This window comes from Lycium barbarum, chromosome 12 (genome assembly GCF_019175385.1).
Source record: "Lycium barbarum isolate Lr01 chromosome 12, ASM1917538v2, whole genome shotgun sequence".
NCBI classification, from domain to species: Eukaryota; Viridiplantae; Streptophyta; class Magnoliopsida; order Solanales; family Solanaceae; genus Lycium; species Lycium barbarum.
The window spans coordinates 78,875,628-78,898,879 of record NC_083348.1 but is presented as its reverse complement, the minus strand read 5'-3'; the positions used below and the strand labels follow the sequence as shown (position 1 = coordinate 78,898,879).

General features: G+C 38.6%; 1 pseudogene; it reads left to right on the top strand.

Annotated features, from left to right (window-relative positions):
* The first annotated feature begins 733 nt into the window (after nucleotides 1-733).
* LOC132623232 (oxoglutarate-dependent flavonoid 7-O-demethylase 1-like) lies at nucleotides 734-20,755 on the top strand (annotated as a pseudogene).
* Nucleotides 20,756-23,252: the final 2,497 nt, after the last annotated feature.

Below are 23,252 nucleotides of genomic sequence, written 5' to 3'. Positions count from 1 at the left end.
TATTAATAATTTATAGGTACTCTAGTATACCTTAAATGCTAGGTGGCGACTCTGTATATAATTAATTATTTCAGAGCTCCATAAGTTGTGCTTTGTTTAGCCTTGGTAAAAATAAGGTGCAACACTTACTGTTATAATGTCATGCCTTTTGGACTAAAAAATGCTGGTGCAACTTACCAACGCCTAGTTAATGGGATGTTCGAAGAACAAATAGGGAAAACAATAGAAGTTTATATTGACGACATGGTGGTCAAGTCCCTGAAAACAGAGGACCATTTAAAGCATTTGCAGGAAACCTTCGATGTACTCCACAAGTATAACATGAAGCTCAACCAGGAAAAATGTGCCTTCGGTGTCCGGTCCGGCAAATTTTTGGGTTTCATGGTGTCAAACCGGGGTATCGAAATTAACCCGGAGAAGATCAAGGCCATCGAGGATATTGAGGTGGTGAATAACGTCAAAGAAGTGCAGAGGCTCACCGGAAGGATAGCGGCGCTAAGTCGTTTCATATTGAGGTCCTTGGACAAGAGTCACCGCTTCTTCTCCTTACTGAGAAAGAAGAACGACTTCGTCTGGACACCGGAGTGTCAAAGAGCTTTACAAGAATTAAAAGGATACTTGTCCAACCCACCGCTATTGCACACACCGAAAGCGGACGAGCAACTTTTTTTCTACCTTGCTGTCCTCGAGGTAGCGGTAACTGACGTTTTGGTCCGAGAAGAATCAGGTACACAATTCCCTACCTATTATGTAAGTAGGACTCTGGGGGATGCGGAGACCCGTTATCCCCACTTGAAAATATTGGCATTGGCATTGGTTAGTGTTTCTAGAAAGCTCAAACCATATTTCCAATGCCATCCGATATGTGTAGTGACTACTTATCCCTTAAAAAACATCATGCACAAACCGGAATTATCGGGTAGACTAACTAAATGGGCCGTAGAAATTAGCGGATATGATATCGAATACAAACCTCGAACGGCCATCAAGTCCCAGATCTTGGCCGATTTTGTGGCGGATTTCACCCTGGCTATGGTCCCGAGGTTGAGAAAGAACTTCTGCTAACCTCGGGAAAAGCCTCGGGTAATTTGGTCACTACACACGGACGGAGCCTCGAACCTCAAAAGTTTCCGGCTGGGAATCGTCCTTAGAACCCCGGCCGGGGATGCCGTTCGACAATCCATTAGAACTGTTAAATTGACTAACAGTGAAGCCAAGAATGAGGCTATGATTGCAGGTTTGGAATTAGCTCGGAGTATAGGGGCCAAAATAATCGAGGCGAAGTGCGATTCGCTCTTGGTCGTGAACCAGGTGAACGGCGTCTTCGAGGTCAAGGACGAACGGATGCAGAGGTATCTGGACCATGCAGCATATACCGAGGGAGCAGAACAGCGAAGCCGATGCCTTGGCGAATTTGGGATCTTCGGTCGAAGGGGAAGAAATCAACCCCGGGACTACGGTGCACTTGTTGAATACGGCGATAGAAAACGGACATGCCGAAATAAACACAATGGGTTTAACTTGAGATTGGCGCAACAAGTACATCGATTACTTGCGTGATGGAAAGCTCCCGAATGACCCAAAAGAATCACGGTCATTAAGGACCAAAGCTGCGCGTTTCTGCTTGGTAGACAGCCAATTGTATCGACGGTCTTTCTTCGGACCCCTGGCAAAGTGTTTGGGTCCCGGAGAGACGGAGTATGTGATGAGAGAGGTGCACGAAGGAACCTGCGGCAACCACTCCGGTGCTGAAGCTCTAGTCCGAAAGGGTATCAAGGCCGGTTATTACTGGAACCGGATGGAGGAAGATTCAAAGAATTTTGTCCGGAAATGTGACGGGTGTCAAAGACATGCACCAATGATTCATCAGCCTAGGGAGTTGCTGCATTCGGTGGTGTCACCGTGGCCTTTCATGAAATGGGGAATGGACATTGTTGGTCCATTGCCATGGGCACCAGGTAAAGCCCGATTTATTTTGTTTATGACTGACTATTTCTCCAAATGGGTTGAAGCACAGGCCTTCGAAAAAAATTAGAGAAAAGGAGGTCATTGACTTTATATGGGACCACATCATCTGTCGTTTCGGCATCCCTGTCGAGATAACTTGTGATAACGGTCCTCAATTCGTAGGCGGCAAAGTCAACAATTTCCTCGAACGGTTGAAGATCAAGAAAATTGTATCAACTCCATATCACCAGTGTGCGAACGGACAGGCGGAATCCACGAACAAGACAATAATCCAAAATCTGAGGAAAAGACTTGAAGCATCCAAGCATCACTAGAGGGAAATATTACCGGAGGTATTGTGGGCTTACAGAACCACATCGAAATCAAGCACGGGAGAAACTCCTTTCTCGTTGGTCTACGGGGCCGAAGCGCTTATTCCTGTAGAAGTTGGTGAACCCACTCTCTGGTTCAGCTATACCACCGAGGAGTCAAACGAGGAGGTCATGGCCGTAAAACTCGACCTCACGGATGAACTTCGCAAAACTGCGTTGGTCCGTATTGCAGTCCAGAAATAGAGAACGGAAAGGTACTACAATCGGAGAGCCAATTTTCGGCATTTCCAAGTTGGGGACTTGGTGCTTCGAAAAGTTACCTTAAACATCAAGAATCCCAAAGAAGGAAGACTGGGTCCGAACTGGGAAGGACCGTATAAGATAACCGGGATAACGGGCAAAGGATTGTACCAGTTGGAATCCATAGACGGGCAACGGTTGCGCAATAACTGGAATGTGGCTCATCTGAAAAGATACTACTGCTAAGGTATGGACTCCCCGTGTTTTTCTATTAACCTTTATTTTTTGCAGGAAGTCGAGTACCGGATAAAGTTAGAATCTAGACCTGAAAACACGTGTTGCACTCTTTTCCTTAGTACGGTTTTGTCCCAAAATGGGTTTTCCGACAAGATTTTTAATGAGGCAACAAGAACAACGTGTTACTCGACGAAGACAAGGCTAAACGCCCAGAAACTCGGGGCCACACCCTACGAATGAGGACTTAATAGCGCTTACCCGATCTTGCAGCTCGGATAAGCGTTGGGGGACTATTATACCCACTTCGAATTTTACCCCGGTTAGCGAAAATGGGAGGAGCTCAACAAAACAAAATCGGACCTTTAATATTAGGTTTCGATGTAAGGACAAACGATCAGAATGAATCGTGTCCACGCAATATTTGCTACGGCAAAACCAAGAACCGGACCTTCTACATTAGGTTCCGATGAAAGGACCAAACGATCAGAATGAATCGTGTCCATTTAGTATTTGCTACGGCAAAGGCAGAAGGAAAAAATTCATTCTCATGTACATAAATACTTGCAATGCAAAAATTATCGAAAGTTTGGATAACGATATCTCGGATGTCTTCCTGTTAAAACACTTTACCCCGATGATTATCGTCGTATTTCGGCATTACTTCATTCATATGCCCTACTCCGGGCACTACGGTCGAAATTCGACAAAGGCAACAAGGTCATAGTGAACCGAGCCAAAATCGTTAATCCCACAAACGGGGACTCTTATATCAAAATTTAGCTAAGACTGAGATTTAGGTGTCCGAAAAATACCGGCCCTAAAAATGCCCGTCGTGATTCGGAGACGTCCGAATTCACAAAAGCATAAGATAAGTCCCACGGGCAAAAACTCCATAAAATTCCCGGACAAAATGTACCGGATGAAGAGAAAAGCCGATATTCAGGCACAGCCAGAAATAATGACTCCTTAAAATGGACCGACGATTCGGGCGGAATTCATAACAAACATTCAAACAAAGTAAAGAATCAAGGAAAATACATGTTCTATTTTTCCTACAAAGGCGAAAAATAAAAGGCTAAGTACAGGCCCTAATTTATCCGGTATGGCTAGATTCGGAGTGTTCCGACACTGTCCGCTCGGAGTCGTCAGAGTCAGCCCCGAGGGCAGCCATAGCCTCTTCCTCGACTCTTTTAGCCTCGAGTATTAGGGCCGGAAGATCCGCAAAGACATGCTCAGCTTGCTCAAGGGTGATCCTCCGAGACTTTCACTTTTCATACTCAGCAGCAATAGTGGCATGAGCCTCGGCGGCCTCCACGCTCTTTAGAGCTTCTTCCAAATAAGCCTCAGCCTCGGCCAGCTTTGCCGCCAGAACATCTCGAGCCTCTTTGAGGACATTTTGCTTTTGGGTGGCTGACTCGAGCTCGGCCTTGAGAGTGTCGTTAGCATCAACCGTCTCTTCGAGTTCAGTTTTTAGATCAGCACATATCTGGGCCCTCTTCTCTGCCTTCTCCTCAAACACCCTCATACGCTCTTTGTACCGGGCACTCTCATATTCGAGCAGCCGATGCCTCTCGACCATGCTCGTAGTATCGGACTTGGCAGAGTCCAGCTCCTCCCGGAGTTGAGAGATGGTGGTCTCGAGCTCACCAAGCCTTGAGAAAAGACGGGTGTTGTCTCAGCTAAGGCCGATCTTGTCCGCTTCGAGACGCCGGTTATATTCGACTACCTCGGCCAGCTCACCCTTTAATTGACGATTTTCGGCCTTTGTTGCATCGAGCTCGGGTTGGAGGTTGGAATGAGTAACTGCTCGGTTCAACTCATCCTCCTTCACCCGCAGAAGGTGCAGATATTTCTTCGTTTCTCGGCCTTGAGCATCCAGTTGGCCCTTGAGATCGTCCACCTCTTGCTGGGCACGGACGAAGGCTTCGTTAACGAGCACCACACTCTGCAAAATGAAGTAAGTTAAACACTTTGAATAAACGAGATAAAAATTCTTAATGAAATCATGCAAGGATGGCTGATAAACTTACTTGATTGCCCGCGTGCATACCCTCGTTAATGAGGCACTGCTAAGGGACTCCGTTCATCTTTCGTTTGTCCGAATCCGAGACAAGGGGCCTCAGGTAGCTTGCCACACCCACCGGGCGAGAAAGAAAGCTGCAATCCTCGGGAACGGTGATCACAGCCGATATCGTCCTCCTCGGTTCCACACTTGGGGCCGGAAAGGTACGCACCAAGCTATCTCTGGCACCGGACTCAATGGTCCGACTAGCCGCCCTCGTGGCTCGAGGGATCGGTAGATGTCCGAAACCAACAACTTGGCCGGTAGCAGGAGGGGTGCCCGCGAACATCTCATCAAAATCATCCGGTCTTAAGGCCGAAGTTAGAGAACTCGGAGGGACTTCAGCAGCTTCAGCAAAGGTAGGGATCTCCGAAGTTGCGGCAATCTCATAGTGAGGCATCAGACCAACATCTGGGGACTTCGGTCTCGGGGACCGGCTCAGTCCTTTGACCGGCCCCGGCAGCAGGTGTCTCCCCGGATCTTTTTATCCTTTGCAGAGGGGTTTCTTCGGAAGAAACATCACCTGAAATATCAACGAATTCAATCGACCTTAAAGAAGCCGGGTAATGAATTTCTTCCCCACCTATGCGTAATGCCGGAGCCGAAGGTTCTTCCCCGGCTAAAGGAAGTGGTGACACAGTGATACCCTCCTCCGGAATGGGAGCCATGGAAGGGGCCGCACTGATCCTCCGGACGAGGAGCTCGGGCTCTGTTTCATCCCTTAAAGCCCTAGTGACGCTTCTCGCCCTCTTCTTCGATTTTTGCCCTTTGTCCGAAGGCCTTTTTCTCTTGGCGGCGGCAGCAAGGATTCGCGATGCACACGCTGAATCAAACTCGGGTGCCGACGTTGCGGGTTCGGCTGCTGACTCCTGCCTTGGATCCACCGAGCCCTTAGGTAAACCTGAAAATAGAAGATGTTACAGAAGAGTAGAAGATGCAATGAATATGGGTAGAAGCAAGGTATTACCGTGGTTCTGGGCGACCCATCGGCCACGTGACAGGTATCCCCACGTCCGATCATCGTGGGCATATTGGCTGAGGAGAGTTGTAACCCATTCGTTGAGATCCCGGACGACCGGAGGAATCCAACCCACGGCTAATATAAATAAGAAAAGTAGTGAGAAGGTGGAAGAACTGAAGTTCGACAAAACATACAAAATCAATTATTAAAAGAGTTCAGACTTACGATTGTTATTCCACCTTTCCGGAAAAGGCATGTAATTGTCCGGAATAATGTCCGAGGTACGCACCCGGACATATCGCTCCAACCAGCCCCGGTCTCTATCTTCGTCCATTTTTGAGAAAATTGGATTCCGGCTACGCTTTGCGAGTTTTATTACACCACCCCGGAACAACCTCGAGGAGTATAACCGTATTTAGTGGGCCAGCGTGAATTCCTTTCCTGCATTATTGGCCAACAGCCGGAGGCAGGCCACGGCCCTCCAAACAATTGGACCAATCTGTGCCAAGGTTACATTGTAAGTCCGGCACATGTCTAACATGATCGGATCGACCGGGGGGTCGAGCTTGAGGGTGAAAGGGTAAGTTTAACGGTATAAGAAGCCCTCCCGATGGTCGGTGACTGATTCATCCGGCCCGGGGGCAAAAACTTGGACTGAATGGTTGTCCCATCCACAATCAGCCCAGACTAAGTCGAGTTTATCCTCGGTAATGGATGAGGGATATCGTCTCATATTGAACCCTCTATCGAATACCGGAGAAGGTTTTTCAACCTCGAAATCTTTGTTGAAATTGGGTTTGGACGGAACAGTATCCGAGGCAGTGGGCTTGAAGGTGATTTTTGCCTTAGCTGGAAAAGTTGGCTCGATTCCTTGAGAAGAAACCGAGGGGACATCATGGGAAGTGGTTTCGGTGTTGGCAGACATTTGAAAATATGGAAAAGAGAGATTGGGTGAATTCGAAAAGGAAGTTAGAAAGTGAAGGGAACAGTCAAAGAATTCAAAAAAGGTAAAGAATGGGAGGAGGAAGCAGCAACGCACAAGAACGACTAGTGGAGAAGTTGGCAGAATCGTTTCTTTTCACGTAGTGTAAGTAGCGAATCAACAAGAAATGTGAGTATTCAGATGATTATAAGTGAAAAAATGAAATGGATAAGAGGCGGAGAACTTGAAACAGAGAAGTGAAGAGATGAAGAGGTAAATATGTCGAAGTGAAGAGGTAAAGGACGATATATGGGGGTGGGATCAAGGCGGTTACAAACACCAGCCAACCGGGGGATGCCACGTGTCCCATAATTAATGAGAAATGACTTGAAGCGACGTGCGTTATGGCGGTTGTCAGAGTTGACTATCCGGGATGAGACACGTGGCCGATGACGGAGGGACGTGACGCAACTGTTCCCGCCAAAATGAAAAGATAACAACAGATAAATTGAGACGCCGGTTTCTTGATTCATCCACTTCCCGTTACTCCGACAAAACTACGGTCTGGAAAGTGTGGGGACTATCTGTATACGGTAAAAATCGGATATATGTTAAAACCGGTAAGACCAGAGATCGAAGGAAGAGAGGGAAGATCATCATTTGGTCCGGTTTCTCCATAGCCGAGTTGATCGTGGCCGTTGGTCCGATTGATCGTGGCCGTTAGTCCGTTTGATTGTGGTCGTTGGTCAGGGAGATCCGTTACGCGATTGCCACGCGTCGATACCGTCCTGCCATGTTTAACTGTCAATCGTACGGATGTCAGACCGTACGACCCACCTGATCCAACCTAATCCATTTCAGAGTTTTTTCTTTATTTTTTAGGGTCTCATGTTGTATGAAGCCCATGGGGCAATACTATAAATAGGGGTCATTGCCCTACTTTTGAGGGGTTGGCTTCTCAGATCAAGAACTTTTGTAATAGCAAAATATATAAAATTTCTCTCTCTCTAACATCTTATTTTGGTCCGGGTTATCGTGTTCATCCTTTGGATCTGCTTGATCAAACAATATTCATATATAACTAGATACAAAATCTATAGCAAACCACTGATTATCAGTTGCTTCTTCGTAACATATTCATATATTTCATTTCTCTATCAAATAGATTAAGGTTCAACCACATATCCTATACCTCACTCATAAATTTAATTGATTATCCAAATTTGGGGTAAACAATACTAGTATATGGGAGAGGTTGAAGTTAATTACATGGAAGTTCCTTCTGTTCAGGAACTGGCAAAGCAGAAACTTGTGACGGTTCCATCGCGATATGTACGGGATGATCAGGACCGTTCAATCGCTACAAATCATAATAAGGAAGTTCCAGTCATTGACATGCAACGATTGATCAACTCTAGTGATGACTCCATGACTCTCTAACTCAAAAAACTGCACTTTGCAGCCAAGAATGGGGTTTCTTTCAGGTACTTTGTCATATTTTATTAAAGAGAGCATTGCTTAAATTGTCAGTTAACTATTGAAAATAGGTCAATAATATAATTGAAAATGTTAAGTGACTTTTTCTGGTAGAAAAGGACAAAAGAAACACCTTTGCTCATTTGATTTTCAATAATTTGATAACCGTTTAAGCAATGAACTCTTTTATCAATTAAAAGTGAACTCGCTTCAGTTTAAACTTTTAGATAAGTTTGTCGTCAATCCAAAGGGCAAAAGAAAAATATTCCATGATAAGAAAATCATACTTGTATGTGAAGCCGAGTATAAAATATAATTAAATAATTAAAAGTATTCTATCTGATGTGAGAGGTTTTGAGGAGAAGGGGCAAGAAATATCAAATCTAATATTCAGGAAAGTAGCCAAGAAATGGCTTAATTCCATGGCTCTCCCTCAATATTCATGACTTAAAAAGTTAGAGGCGGAGTTAGATTTTGATGAATTTATGAGTTATGAATTTTAAAAAACACAGTTTATTGGATTCTGAAAAAATTTATTTATACATACTAATTATACAAAATTTAAATCAAAGCTACTAGGTTCTACCGAACTCGTCAGCAAATGAATATCAATCGCCAAAATTGTAGAGCAACCAGAAAGAAAAAGGGCGAAAAACATAGTGTTTGAATTCTAGGAAGCTGTAAATTAATATTTGGTGCCTAATAATGAAGAGAAGTGTAAAATGCAATTACCTAACAAGCTTAATTATATTTGCATGCAGTTGATTAATCATGGAATTAGTTGTTCAGTGGTGGAGAAAATGAAAACTTAGACTCAAGAATTCTTTGATCTTCCATTGGAAGAGAAGAAGAAGTTTGAACAATCGCCAGGGGATACAGATGGACTTGGGCAGCTCTTCGTTCCCTCTGATGAACAAAAGCTAGACTGGGGAGACATGTTTTACTTGAAGACCTTACCTCCATATCTGCGGATGCCTATATTTTCCAAGCTTTCCCTTTCACTTAGCTACGTAATTACTATTGTACTAATTAATAAAGGCTTACAAGACTATCAAAAGATGTGGTGAAGCAAATGAAGTTGTTTCTCCCTCAACCAGAGGTCTCGGGTTTGAGCTTTGGGCATGAAAAATCCTTGGTAGCAAGCGCTTTCTCCCTAATGGAGCCCTATGCGGCACGAATCATATATAGTCGAACTCTAATGCGGATATCGGACACCGAGTGGGAAACTCAAAAAAAATATAAAGGGTTACAAAATCTATTAACCCCATATATAAAAAGTATATTACAATATTATATAGGGAAAAGGGTAAAATATACCCCTCTACTTTAGTTTATTAGTCAACTTTAGTCAACTTTGCCCTTTGTTAGCGAAAGTAATCAAATATACCCCACGTTAGCCAAAATGTATACCTATACCCTTAATTGGATGGAAAACCCCAAATCCCACAAAATTATCCGACCCGACTCTTTTAACCCGACCCTGAGACTTCCATCTCCTTTCCCTCGCTTGCTCGACTGCCGGCGAGCTCGTGACACCGGAGCTCCGGCGACCATCACATCATAACGGAAGCATTTCTCAAATATATAGTACTACTTCAATATCAATCACTTACTCGACAACCATAACAATCCCAATTCCCTACCAAATCTACTTTTAAATTCTAACAACCTCCATTTGATACTGAATTGCAGGAACTATATGTAAGCTCGAGGATTCAGTTAGCCATTCTAGGAATTTTACAGAGAAGTTCGAAGAGATAACCTAATTTGATGGAAGAAGAGAAATGAATTGAATAGAGAAATTGTGATAGAACTCAAGAGTAAATGTGTATATTCATATCTATAAAATGAAAGCAATACAAGATCTTATATTGAATACAAAGAATAGAAGTGAATGTAGTCACTTCTGTCATTAACTACTTCTAACAAATTTTCCCGCCAAAAGTTGTAACTAACTAATTGACTCTATCAACTAACTGTTTCAGCTGATATGGCATTTCCAATGTGTTTCCATTAATCTGCTATCACCATTTCTCTTATATATAGTACCAGCTCAATATCAAGTACATCATTTGACATTCCCAATTTCAGTAACTAATACATAAAATTCACAAACTCCCAATTGTATACTGAAAACGGGTTTTGTAAAAGCAGCAATAGCTGATTTTGTTATGACATTTATTGTATTATTTTGTACTTCAACAATTGGGGTTTTCACTTAATTTCCTCTACTTTTGGAATTGCTCAAGGAATTGCATCGCTGTTTATTACTACTGTGCTTGTTCTGGTGCTGTTTTTAGTGTTTGGGATTATTGGTGATGCATTGGGTGGGACTGCCTTTAATCCTGCCAGTACGGCGACGTATTGATGTGATGGTCGCCGGAGCTCCGGTGTCATGAGCTCGCCGGCAGTGGAGCAAGCAACGGTGAGGGAGAGGAGATGGAAGTCTCAAGGTCAGGTCAGGTAATTTTGGATTTTTTCATCCAATTAAGGATATAGTTGTACACTCTGTTAACGGAGGATAAAGTTAACTAATAAACTAATGTAGAGGGGTATATTTGACCCTTTTCCCTATTATATAAGATCATGCTCATTATGAACTTACTGATTCTAGATTCTGAACTAGCTATTTCTATTACCGCATCAAGATTTGAATTTAGGCCTTTTGGGTATATTTGGTACGGAGGAAAATATTTGCCAAAAAAATATTTTTTAATAATTCATGTTTGATTGGTCAAAATAATCTATATGTTCCTATATTAGAAATGAAGAAGACAATGAAAATTTCTGTTGTATTTCTTGATTCTAAAATATGTACAAGACTGTGCATTTATATACTACCTAGAGCATCTAAGAATATTCAAGGAATATTGTACTGATTTGTACTACTACACCTGTCCCTATACTATATGTTGTTGTCTAACAAACCAAATGAAATATTTACAAGTGTCTACTAAAATAAAATGTAAATACAAAAAATAAATACAGGTTGTGTACAGGTTGTATATTTTGTTTGTATCTTGATTTTGTTTGTATCTTGATCTGATGGACATGGGTCTGTACTGTGTTGCTGAGACTTGGGCCAAATAATTCATATGTTGTATCTGTTGAGACTTGGCCCAAATAATTATAACCCAAAGCTGTGTAGGCCCAATTTCAAACCAAATGTTCCATCAAGTACAACGAAGTCAAAACAGATCAAACACTTTGATCTTCTTCTGTCTTCTTCTCTTTCCTCTTAGCTGAAGTTTCCATTTTCTCTTCTTCTTCATTTCTATGTAGATCGTTAATGTCAATACCCTCCCTCAAGTTGGAGGGGAGAGAAACAACACCCAACTTGCCCAAAGCAGATCGATGTGATAATCCAGATAAGGGTTTGGTAAAAAAATCAGCAAGCTGAGCAAAAGATAGAACGAACGTGAGAGAGATTAGCCCAGAAAGGAATTGTTGCCTCACAAAATGGCAGTCTAAGTCGACGTGCTTAGTTCTTTCGTGAAAGACCGGGTTTTTGGCGATATGAAGGGCTGCTTGACTGTCGGAGTGGACTTGAACCGGTAAATTGATCGGAACTGATAGATCTGTGAGGAGACGAGTTAACCAAGTGACTTCTGCGGTTACTCGTCGCATGGATCGGTACTCCGCCTCGGCGGAGGAAAGTGAAACGGAGTCTTGCTTTTTGGACTTCCATGAAATGGGTGAACCCCCCAGGCTGATAAAATAGCCACTAACAGATCGACGGGAGTCCGGGCAAGAAGCCCAGTCTGCGTCGCAAAAGGCGAGTAAATCGAAAGAGGGTTTAGAGTTCATAAAAAGACCTTGACCTAGGTTTTGCTTGAGGTATCGAAGAACTCTAAAAGCGGAAGAATAATGAGCAAGGCGTGGTTTTTGCATATATTGGCTAAGGATCAGGACTGGAAAAGATAGATCTGGACGCGTGTGGGTAAGGTAGTTCAACTTGCCCACCAAACGTCTGTATATTGTGGGATCGTCAAGCAAAGGTCCAGAATCAGTCCCTAGCTTGATGGAAGGGTCCAAAGGAGACGACACTTTGGCGAGATGGGAACAGTCGAACTCAGAAAGCAACTCAAGGGTAAATTTTCTTTGACTCATAATTAATCCATGTTGTTCTCGCAATATTTCAATACCAAGAAAATAGTGTAGATACCCTAGATCTTTGATGCAAAATTCTGAGTTTAGAAACTGTTTAAGTGTCTCAATTTTCTTGTGAGTGATTGCCAGTAATCACAATGTCATCGACATATACGGCAAGTAGAGTAACTAACCCATCTGAAACTTTAAAAAACAATGAATAATCATTTAGGGAAGAAGAGTACCCTTTGAAATTAAGAGCACCCGCAAGCCGAGCATACCATTGCCGTGAAGCTTGCTTCAAACCATAAAGAGATTTTCTGAGTTTACAGACATGGTGTGGACTTGGGGAAGATAATCCTTTGGGGAACCTCATGTAAACTTCCTCGTGTAAGTCCCCGTGTAAGAAAGCATTATTAACATCTAGTTGAAAAATAGGCTAGTTTTTCTTAACTGCTATTGCAATAAGGCATCTAATAGTGGTCATTTTGATAACTGGGGAAAAAGTCCCATTATAATCGACTCCTTCCCTTTGAATATCACCTCTAACAATAAGCCTGGCCTTCAACCTTTCCACTGAACCATCTGATAGATGTTTGACTTTATAGACCCATTTACAAGGTAGGGCCTTTTTACCAGGTGGTAGAACAACAACTTCCCAAGTTTTATTGTTTTGTAAAGCTTCAATTTCCTTGTCCATAGCTAATTTCCAACCAGGATGACTAGCAGCCTGAAAATAACTTGTAGGTTCTGAAATTTGAGAGATAGAAGTGAGAATGTGTTGATTGTGAGGGGACAAAGCTGAGAAAGAAAATGTAGGAGGTCTTACTGGAGTGGTAAAACAGGCTCTAGAAACATTGGTGAGAATAATGTCATCACAGATATAGTCCTTTAAGTAGTTAGGCACTTTAGTAACTCTCACAGGCCTTCTAGGAGGAGAAATAGAAGGAACAGCTGGTGTAGGAGAAAAAATCCCTGTAGGATTATTTGAGATAGATGCAGAATCAGTAGGTGAAATGGAAGATATAGGGCTGATAGTTGGAATAGAGGGAATGAAAGTACCATGATGAGTGTTGTTTTGGGGACTTTGTGGATTTGGAATAGGATCAAATGTTGGTAAATCATCAAGTACCCTGTAGTGTTGAGAAAGAGGAAAAACAGTTGACTGATCTGATGAAACAAAGGCAAAAGGAAAAGACTCCTCATGAAATTTCACATCTCTAGATATAATGATTTTCTTAGTTGCCAAATCCAAACATTTGTATCCTTTCTGATTTTCTGGATAGCCTAGGAAAACACAGGACTTAGCTCTGGGTTCAAATTTTCCTCTGTTGGAAGGTAGAGTAGACACATAAACTAAACACCCAAACACTCTGAGTCTTTCATATTCAGGTTTTCTTTGAAACAAGACTTCAAAAGGTGTTTTCCCATGTAGAACCTTGGAAGGAATTCTGTTGATTAAATAAGTGGCTATCAACAAACACTCACCCCAATATCTTATAGGAACATGAGACTGAAAAAATAAAGCCCGGGCCACTTCTAACAAATGCCTATGTTTTCTCTCCACAACTCTATTTTGTTGTGGAGTAGAAACACAAGAAGTCTGATGTATTATTCCTTTAGATGCTAAATACTCAGAACTGATTGTGCTTTTTCCCAATTCAAGAGCATTATCAGATCTTATTACTTTAACCTTAAGTTCAAACTGTCTTTCCACCAAAGATATAAAATTTTGTAAAACTGGAAAGGCATTACTTTTAGTTTTCAGCAGATGAGTCCAAGTTGCTCTACTATAATCATCAACAACAGTGAGAAAGTACTTAAAACCCTCATGTGTGGGTTCCTTATAAGGACCCCAAGTATCAATATGAATAAGTTCAAAAATCCTTTTAGATTTGATATGACTGATAGGGAAAGATAACCTAGATTGCCTTGCCATGGGACAAACATCACAAGTGCATTTAGAATATGAAGGAAACTTAAAAGAACCAATGTATTTCATTGCATGAAAAGGAAAATGCCCCAATCTCTTATGCCAGAGATTTACATTAGAGTTTGATTGAACAGAAAAGGAAACTGCAACAGATTGAGGAGTAGCCTCTGAAACTACTACATTTTTGTTTGCTTTAAAATAAAAACTCCTAGCTGTGCTATCAGGTTGGAGAAGAAAAAGTCCATCCTTAGAATCACCAAAAGCTTGTGCCCTCTTCATAAAAGGGGCCTGCAAAAGACATCCAGTTGGAGTGAATAAGAGGATTGACTGAAATTGTTTAACAAATTTATCAACTGACATTAAATTATATTTGAAAGAAGGAACATATAGGACATTTTCTAGAATAACATCAGCAAAAATAGAGACACTGCCTTTATGAGTAATGTTTACTTTAGATGAATTTGGTAAGATGATGAACATAGGAGTAGGAAAAGGAGTCAAAGAATTGAAAACTTTAGAATTAAAGCACATGTGCTCAGAAGCTCCTGAATCTATTATCCAGTAGCTGGAATTTTTAGAAGCTAGACAAGTAAAAGAAAAAGTGTATGTTATACCAGTTGCTGCATTTATATTTCCTGCTCCTTCAAGTGTTGTTCCAGAGATTGAAGTTTCTCCCATTTTCTTTCCTCTGTAGTATTGAACAGCCTGATTGTATTCCTCTTTGCTTAGCTGATTCATGTTGTTCCCCACATTATTTCCATTTTGGCTCATCACCTTTGTTTCCTCAACTGAAACTGAGTTACTTCTTGCTTCTGGTTGGAATTTCTTTCCTTTGTTGTTTGTGAATTTAAAATCAGCAGGAAAACCAATCAACTTGTAGCAACCTTGCCTAGTATGATTAGTTTTCTTGCAGTAAGTACAGAACAGGTTGTTTTGCTTGGGTTGAAACCTTGTTTGTGCTTTGTTTTCCCAGACCCCTTGAGTAGGGGTTTTATTTCTCTAGGCTGCATAAACATGATTAGCACCACAGTTCTGATTTTTTGAACAAACTTGATTAGTACCATGTGTTTGCTTTCCTGCCATGAAAGATACATTTCCAGTAATCAGATTGGTACTAATGTATGATTCTCTCTGGTTTTCATCCTGCATAAGTAATGAATAAGCATGGTTAAGGTTTGGCAGAGGCTTAATCATGAGTATGCTGCTTCTAGCTGCACCATAAGTCTCATTTAGTCCCATGAGAAATTTAATCAATCTTTCATCTTCTAAAGACTTAGTTAACTTTTCTTTTCCTCCACAGATGCAGTTGCAGCTGCATTTGTTATCTGCATTCAATGAATCTAGCTCATCCCAAAGCCTTTTAATTTTGGTAAAATATCCTGCCACATCTGTGTTTCCTTGAACAATGTCACTTAACTCCTTTTGTAAATGAAATAATTTAGCACCATTTGACTGTCCAAACCTTTGTTCCAAATCTGTGTATAGATCTTTGGCAGTCTTTGAGTAAATGACACTATCTGCTATGTCCTTTGATAGAGAGTTAAGTAACCAAGAAGTTACCATATCGTTGCATCTACTCCATGCTTGATAATCTGGTGCATCCTCATTTGGCATCTTGCAGGTACCATTTATAAAACCAAGTTTATTCTTGGCAGATAGAGCAATGAGGATGGTCCTCCTCCATCCTTGAAAACCTCTACCATCAAAAATAAAGTTCACCAAACTCATTCCAGGTGAATCTGAAGAGTGGATGTAGAGTGGGCTGCTAGGGTCGATTTGATTAGTGTTTACAGTTTGAACTACTGCAATGTTTCCAGTGTTGTCTGCCATTGTTTAGGACAGTATGAAAGAAGCAACACAGTGAAAGGAATCAAGATTTGAGAGAGAAAAAATAAGTTTGAATCTGAAATAGCTTCACTGCTCTGATACCATATTAGAAATGAAGAAGACAATGAAAATTTCTGTTGTATTTCTTAATTCTAAAATCTGTACAAGACTGTGCATTTCTACACTACCTAGAGCATCTAAGAATATTCAAGGAATATTGTACTGATTTGTACTACTACACCTGTCCCTATACTATATGTTGTTGTCTAACAAACCAAATGAAATATTTACAAGTGTCTACTAAAATAAAATGTAAATACAGAAAATAAATACAGGTTGTGTACAGGTTGTATATTTTGTTTGTATCTTGATTTTGTTTGTATCTTGATCTGATGGACATGGGCCTGTACTGTGTTGCTGAGACTTGGGCCAAATAATTCATATGTTGTATCTGTTGAGACTTGGCCCAAATAATTATAACCCAAAGCTGTGTAGGCCCAATTTCAGACCTAATGTTCCATTAAGTACAACGAAGTCAAAACAGATCAAACACTTTGATCTTCTTCTGTCTTCTTCTCTTTCCTCTTAGCTGAAGTTTCCATTTTCTCTTCTTCTTCATTTCTATGTAGATCGTTAATGTCAATATCCTAAAAAAAAAAAGCTTCTTAAAAATCAAGGAAAAAACAAGCACACATATATAAATGACATTTCATGTTGATAGTCTCTTCCCTTCGTATCCTACCACCACCCCCATGACCCACTAACCCACCCTCAACGCCATGCCTTCACACTAGGGGTGGCAAAACTAGTCCAAATCCATTTGACCCGCCCAAGTATTGATAGGTTTGGGCTAGAGTGATTTTGAAGATGGGCTGATTTGGGTCAGCCCAAGTTGACCCATCACAAATCATCAGTCCAAACTGACTCATCAACTATCCCATGTTTCAAAGTGTAACAGCTACAAAACTTGATTTACTTTTTTATTTATTATTATTTTTTTAAGAAAATTTAATTTTAAATTCTTTTTTTTTCTTAATTATTTTTAAAAAAAATTAAAAAATTATTTTATTTTCTTTTTAAAATTTCGAATAGAATTTATGTATGAATAACTTATCAGAAAATATTAACAATGAATATCTTTATTATTTGAATGAAAACATTCTAAATGTATTATTTTGACAAAAAGAGTGAGAAATATGTAGGTTCAATATAAAGTAACCAACTAATATTATTATATGTGAACTTGACTAAGAAAAACAGAAAACTAAAACTGTATTGAATTCCCTATCTAATCAAAGTTCTTTTTTTTACATAAATATAAAACTACAAATTACAAGCTAAAAAGGAAAAAACAGAAAAATTAAATAAATGTATACATCTATATTGATGGTACGTGCCTACCTCTTTCTTTTTCCCTTTAATTTTCTAAATATCTTTCACAACTCATAGCAGAAACAGTTATCAAATCCTATTCATGTTTACAAAAAAATCAGATATCAAATACTACTATTATAATCTATATAATAAATATATATATATATATAGAAATCAAATTCAAACAAAACAAAATAACACCCTAGAATGTTAGTTTGAAATTTCTAAAAGTAATGGGTCAAGTTGGGCGGGTTGGGTTATGACCCATCATTTAGCCCATCTTGACCCGCCCATCTTAGCCCAAGCAAGTTTTGGGCAGGGTTGGGCATTGGCCCATCTATAAATTCAGCCCATTTTGACCAGTCAACTTCAGCCCAAACGGCCCATCTTCCACCTCTACTCCACACCCACCATTCATTTAGTGGCGGAGCCAGGATATATAATAAGGGGCGTCAAAAAAGATAAATATGTTGCTACCTAGGTTCAAACACACAATCTTAGGGAAGTTTTACAACCCCTTAATCACTACGCTAAACTATCAGGTTGTGACAAGAGGTGTCAACACTAGTATACATTCCTATAAAACTAAAATTTCATTAATCTATACAATGAAATTTTTTAGCGAAGGGGCGTCGCTTAACAACCCTGGAGCAATCGAACAAGGGTAGCTCTGCCCCTGCACCCATCCTCAATCACCCTCTTTTATTGTACATGTTTGTCTACATTATATATAAATGTTAGTGAGATTACATTTCATGTTTACTTACCGAACATCATTTAGAAAAAGAAAAAAAAAAATATTAGAGGCCCACTTATTTTCCATGAAAACATCTTACTTAATACCAAAAGCACCGTTAATCCCTTTTTTTTTTTTTTTTTTGGACTATGTAGAGAGACGATTGAAGAGTACTCAGAAGAAGTAAAGGAGCTAAGCATGAAAGTATTGAAACTGTTGGGTAAAGCTATGGGGATTGAAGAAGAAGAAGTGAAGAGCCTTTTTGTGATGTCCACAACCAGAGCTTGTGATGCAATCAATGAGGATGAATTACTACCCACCATGTCCACAACCAGAGCTTGTGATGGGCCTTTGCCGTCACTCTGATGCATGTGCCTTGACAATCCTTCTTCAAGTCAATGAAACTGACGGTCTTCAAATTAGAAAGGATGGAGTTTGGATTCCCATTATACCCCTCCCTAATGCCTTCATTGTCAATGTTGGAGACGCTTTGGAGGTACTTTCATCATTCATTTCTTTTTGTTCTTTATCCCAATTTTATACTCCCTCTGCCTCAATTTATACATATAGTTTAATTAGGTACGGAGCTTAAGAAATAAAGAAAAACTTTTGAAACTGGTGGTCTATAGATATTTGTGTGGCTCAAGATTATTTTATTAAGGGTAAAAGAGGAAGTTTTAATTTAAATTATTCTCTAAATATAAAAATGTATCATTCTTTTTTGGCAAACTAAAAAAAAAATATATCATATAAATTGGGATTAGAGGGAGTAATTGCTGAAATGATTTAATTTCCACTACTTAATTACTTCCTCAATTTCAATTTAAGTGTAATTTGATCAATAGGCATGATATTTAAGAAGATAAGGGATCTTTTTTTTAATTGTGGTATTAAATTAAAAATATTTTAATGGACAGAAATGCCCTTTAAATCCTGTTATGTCAAACAAATCATGTAAAATGTTGGAATTAGAGAGTTATAAATATAGAAAGAGATTCCTCAACGAAACTAAAAATGAAAATAAGACATTTTAAATTAAAATGGATGGAGTATTACTCCCTCCGTCCTATTTTATCTGAAATGTATGACTTGAGTAAGGAGGTGTGAGAGGCTAGCTATGGTGGGCCTTAGGAAAGGTATAGGTAGGCCAAAGAAGTATTGTAGAGAGGTGATTAGACAAGATATGGCACACATGTAGCTTAACCGAGGATATACCCTACATAAGAAGATATAGAGGTCGAGGATTAGGGTAGAAGGTTAATAGCTATAGTAGAGTGTTGTCCAGTTTTCCCTATAGTATTATTATTTATCTAGCTCCCCTACTATCTTATGCTTTGATTTTATTATTACCTGATGATTAATTTGCTTCGGTTATCTTACTATTTATTGTTGCTACTGTTTTTTCTCTCCATTACCTTTCACCACTGTATCTACAGTATTTTTCTTCCTACTGATTTTGATATGCTTTACTTAAGTCGAGGGTCTATCATAAACAGTCTCGCTACCTTCACAAGATAAGAGTAAGGCTGCGTACACATCACCCTCTTCAGACCCCATTTGTGGGATTACATTGGATATATTGTTGTTTTTGTGATCTTAAACATGACTTGACACTTTTGTGTCTAAAATCGTGTTATTAAAGGTGGAAATATTCAAAGAATTTGGAAATGGAGATTCTAAGAATTGAGTCAAAAAAACAAAAACAAAAAACAAAAAAGAGATTGTATAACATGAGACGGTAGGTGTAATATCCTTTGGTCAAGTGAAGATATCAATACAAGAAACAGAAATGCGTTTTTCTCATTGCTGAATTTACCAATATATTTCTCTTACATTCATCTTCTTTGCTTTTTCAGATTTTCTCAAATGGAATTTACAGAAGCATAGGTCAGTTGAGAGCTCAGAAAAAGAAAGGATCTCAGTAGCAACATTCCTTAGTCCCAGATTGGATGGTGAATAATTAGGTCCAGCTAGTAGCCTTATTACTGCTGATAATCCACCTAAATTCAAAAAAATCGATGTGGCAGAATATTTTAGAGGATATTTTAACCGTTCACTTGTCGGGAAATCGTATGTGGACACCATGAAAATCACCAGTGAAGATGATCTAAGGAATTAGTAATTGTATTATGGGTACGTAAATACTTTGATATGAAAGAATAAAACAAAGTAAATACCCTCAGGTGTGTTGGACATTGAAACTAAATCAGGATATGCACTGAAACTGCATATTATTTATTATATACAAGTTGTTAGATAGTTTGTACTAATATATATGAAGTGAGAATGTGAGATTGACCACAACGGAAGGCAAAATGAGTTTCAATGCTTTAAATATTAAAAGCCTTAGTATTTTCAGATTTTATTTTAATTTTGAATTAAATGGACATGTATGTTTATGAAATAAGATGACTATTCAGAATATCACTTTTCTAACTCTATAAATAAGATATTCCTTAATGAAGTGGCTAAGAAAAATTTGCACGTATAATCTAGGTTTTGTTTTATTCTGAAGGAAATTGGATGTATTTTCCCGAATATGTATACAATATCTGCATAAATTTTTCCATTGAATTTATATATTGTTTTGTTTTTCCATTTCGTACTTGCACAAAATTCAGGATTACTCATACCATATTTGGCGGTTCTTTTCCTTATTGGAGTTATTGGTTTATGTATGCTGAATATGGAGTAAGAATGCGTATATTAATAATAAGAAATTAAAATAACAAAAGACAAATTACCCTCATTACTTCAGAGTTATACCAAATCAATACATGAATGCTTATTTGTGTATAGAATTCTATAACTTAATCATAATTAATTCATTCTTATTTTTATTTTTATTAAATCATTTAGCTATAATAATAAGTTGAATTGATTTGGTGTAAATACCTGATGGGATAAGCATTTACCTTATTTACTTGCACTTCCAATGAATTTTCACTAATTTAGGTCATAATATAAGTATAGACTTTTACCTATCATCATTATATTGGATGAGGAGTCTGAACAGGTATTTAATGGGATTCAAGTATGGATAATTCTTTTTCTAAATTTTCAATAAATATATGACCATCTTCTTCCCGAAATTAAGTCATGCTCTGATTAACTAATTAAAATTTCTTTCTGAAAAAGAAAAAAAAGAAAAAAAAAAAAAAAAAACTAAGAAAAGAAAATGTATAAAGCTCAAAAAGGTTAAGGGTATAACGGTAAACACATTTTGTGGAACAAAGAAGACACAATTAAACTATGCACAATATGTACTATTTTGTACTCCCTCAATTCCAAAATAAGTGTCCTTTTAGGCTTTTTATTTTATTCCAAAATAAGTGACGCTTTAGGATTTCAAGAAGAAATTAATCCTATTCTTCCAAACTTATCCTTATTTATAATCAAGAATCATTAAATTCTCCCTCTTGATAAAAAAAAGAGTCCACTTAGCCATTTGCACACCCCTTAAGAAAATACTAATTCCTAGACAAAAATAGGTAATTTGACTAAACTACCCCTAATTAAATAGGCATTGGGATTTGATCATATAACACTTAATAGGGGCAAATATGAAAAAACAAGGTTAATTTTTTCTTGATTTGCTAAGTGGACTCTTTTTTTTAATCCAAGAAAAAAAGGCTAAGTGGACTCTTTTTTTGATCTGAAGGGAGTAACTTTTTTTTTTCTAAGCATTAATTAGGGGTAAGTTAGTAAAAACACTCCTAATTTTCTAAAAGTGAGCAATTTCTTAAGGAGTGAGCATGAGCTAAAAGAGACACTTATTTTGAAATGAAGAGAGTAATACAAGTATACAACAAATCAAATATCAAATAAGAATAATTTATTCATTGGAATTCCTGCCTTACTAATTCGTGCATAATTACACACTGCAATCTGCATAATTAATCACACCATAATATGTCTTCGAACCAAACGAATCCTATTTAAGTATTTTTAACCTTCAAAAAGTCTGGCAAAACATGCTAGTATTATTTTTGGTGGTTAACTTTAATTCAAAATTGTGCTTATGCTTTGTTTCTTACTCCCTCAGTTCACTTTACTTGTCCTCTGGATTTTACATATCCTTTAAATAAAAAAAATTGCATGAGTAACCACAATACCCTTATTAATTGATGTTTAATCTTACACTAGTGGATTTATTCGCGCTTCGCACGGTCAATAAGAGCACATGTTTAAACATTTGTTTATGAAGGTAGTTTAGACTTCAAATCTAAATGGATAAAATTTAACGTTTGAATTTAATTTAGTTTTCACACTTACTTTAATATTTTCTTTTTCTATTTTTCACTATAAAACAACAACAATAATAATAATAATAAAAGAAGAATAAAAGGGATAATATTGTAAAAGACCAAAAGAAGAATTTAACTTAATTTATTTTTAATACTTATTTTTATATTTTTTTCACTCCTAAACAACAGCAACACTAAAAGAAGAACGGAAAAGGTCCATTTATGCCCGCGGACTATGCGAAAATTGCACGCATTTGCCCGTCGTTTAAAGATCAGTCCGCCCATGCCCCTAACGTTACGTTTTGCGTCACCCATGCCCTTGAGTTAACGGAAACCTGACAAAAATATTGGAAGGCAAATTTGTGTAGTTCTGCATAGTATAGGGGCATATTTGATCCACTGAAATTCCTAAATATTATGGCACAAAAGCAACAATATGGCACAAAATATCACTGCATTCCAAAACATAAAAAACATTTGCAATTACAATTCATGCATCCACCATTACATTACATCTAAATTATACAACTAAAAGATCAAATGCAATTACAGCCATCTCTTAAAGATTATTTTCACAAACAAGAGCACCATGTTACCTTTTCAAAAAAATTGTTTTACTAATGATAATATCTTTTTTTTTGTCAATTTTTGATCGAGAATTTTTTTGTTTTTCAAATTGAGAATGTTTATCGGTATCTTCAAAAAGAAACAAGAAAAGCTAGGCTAAGTTAAGTTGGTTGGGTTATGATTCATTGTGTAACACATCTTTGATCCAATTCATCTTAGCCCAAGTAAACTGTGGGCAGAGTTGGACCGACAAATTTATTCGACCTATTTTGATCCTTCCAAATTTAGCCGAAACCACCCCT